Source organism: Argopecten irradians, unplaced genomic scaffold, assembly GCF_041381155.1.
Source record: "Argopecten irradians isolate NY unplaced genomic scaffold, Ai_NY scaffold_0607, whole genome shotgun sequence".
Taxonomy (NCBI): Eukaryota; Metazoa; Mollusca; class Bivalvia; order Pectinida; family Pectinidae; genus Argopecten; species Argopecten irradians.
Window position 1 is genome coordinate 45,031 of NW_027188074.1, and position 2,079 is coordinate 47,109.

Below are 2,079 nucleotides of genomic sequence, written 5' to 3' on the forward strand. Positions count from 1 at the left end.
AGTTCTTCATGGATTGTAACCAAATTTGGCCACAAACATCCTTGGGGAAGGGGAACAGAACTTGTATAAATATTGGCTCTGGCCCTCCGGGGACAGGAGGGGTAGGGCCCAATAGGGGAAATAGAGGTAAATCCTTTAAATTGCTACTTGTCATAGAGTTCTTCATGGATTGTAACCAAATTTGGCCACAAACATCCTTGGGGGAAGGGGAACAGAACTTGTATAAATTTTGGCTCTGGTCCCCCGGGGGCAGGAGGGGTGGGGCCCAATAGGGAAATTTGATGTTAATATTCAAATTCCTTCAGAAAAGAAACAATGAACCTGTATTCAGAACATTACTTTGCATTAAAAACCAGGTGAGCGATACAGGCCCTCTGGGCCTCTTGTTTTTCTCCTTGCTGAAATTTCAAATACAATACTATGAAAATTGCATTGTGATTCCCCCAGTGAGAACAAAGCAATACTGTTATGAACAGTTATTTAAAACTCTTGCTTTTTAGCTCACCTGGCCCGAAGGGCCGGTGAGCTTATGTCATGGCGCGGCGTCCGTCGTCCGTCCGTCAACATTTCCTTTAAATCGCTACTAGTCATAGAGTTCTGCATGGATTGTAACCAAATTTGGCCACAAACATCCTTGGGGGAGGGGGAACAGAACTTGTATAAATTTTGGCTCTGTCCCCCCCCCCCCCGGGGCAGGAGGGGCGGGGCCCAATAGGGGAAATAGAGGTAAATCCTATAAATCGCTACTTGTCCTAGAGTTCTGCATGGATTGTAACCAAATTTGACCACAAACATCCTTGGGGGAAGGGGAACAGAACTTGTATAAATTTTGGCTCTGGTCCCCCGGGGGCAGGAGGGGTGGGGCCCAATAGGGGAAATAGAGGTAAATCATTTAAATCGCTACTAGTCATAGAGTTCTACATGGATTGTAACCAAATTTGGCCACAAACATCCTTGGGGGAAGGGGAACAGAACTTGTATAAATTTTGGCTCTGGTCCCCCGGGGGCAGGAGGGGTGGGGCCCAATAAGGGAAATAGAGGTAAATCTTATAAATTGCTACTTGTCCTAGAGTTCTACATGGATTGTAACCAAATTTGGCCACAAACATCCTTGGGGGAAGGGGAACAGAACTTGTATAAATTTTGGCTCTGGTCCCCCGGGGGCAGGAGGAGTGGGGCCAAATAGGGGAAATAGAGGTAAATCCTTTAAATCGGTACTAGTCATAGATCTCTACATGGATTGTAACCAAATTTGGCCACAAACATCCTTGGGGGGAAGGGGAACAGAACTTGTATAAATTTTGGCTCTGGTCCCCCCGGGGGCAGGAGGGGTGGGGCCCAATAAGGGAAATAGAGGTAAATCTTATAAATTGCTACTTGTCCTAGAGTTCTACATGGATTGTAACCAAATTTGGCCACAAACATCCTTGGGGGAAGGGGAACAGAACTTATATAAATTTTGGCTCTGGTCCCCGGGGGCAGGAGGGGTGGGGCCCAAATAGGGGAAATAGAGGTAAATCCTTAAATCGCTACTAGTCATAGATTTCTACATGGATTGTAACCAAATTTGGCCACAAACATCCCTGGGGGAAAGGGAACAGAACATGTATAAATTTTGGCTCTGACCCCACGGGGCAGGAGGGGCGGGGCCCAATAGGGGAAATAGAGGTAAATCCTATAAATCACTACTTGTCCTAGAGTTCTGCATGGATTGTAACCAAATTTGGCCACAAACATCCTTGAGGGAAGGGGGACAGAACTTGTATAAATTTTGGCTCTGGTCCCCCGGGGGCAGGAGGGGCGGGGCCCAATAGGGGAAATAGAGGTAAATCCTTTAAATTGCTACTTGTCATAGAGTTCTTCATGGATTGTAACCAAATTTGGCCACAAACATCCTTGGGGGAAGGGGAACAGAACTTGTATAAATATTGGCTCTGGCCCTCCGGGGACAGGAGGGGTAGGGCCCAATAGGGGAAATAGAGGTAAATCCTTTAAATTGCTACTTGTCATAGAGTTCTTCATGGATTGTAACCAAATTTGGCCACAAACATCCTTGGGGGAAGGGGAACAGAACTTGTA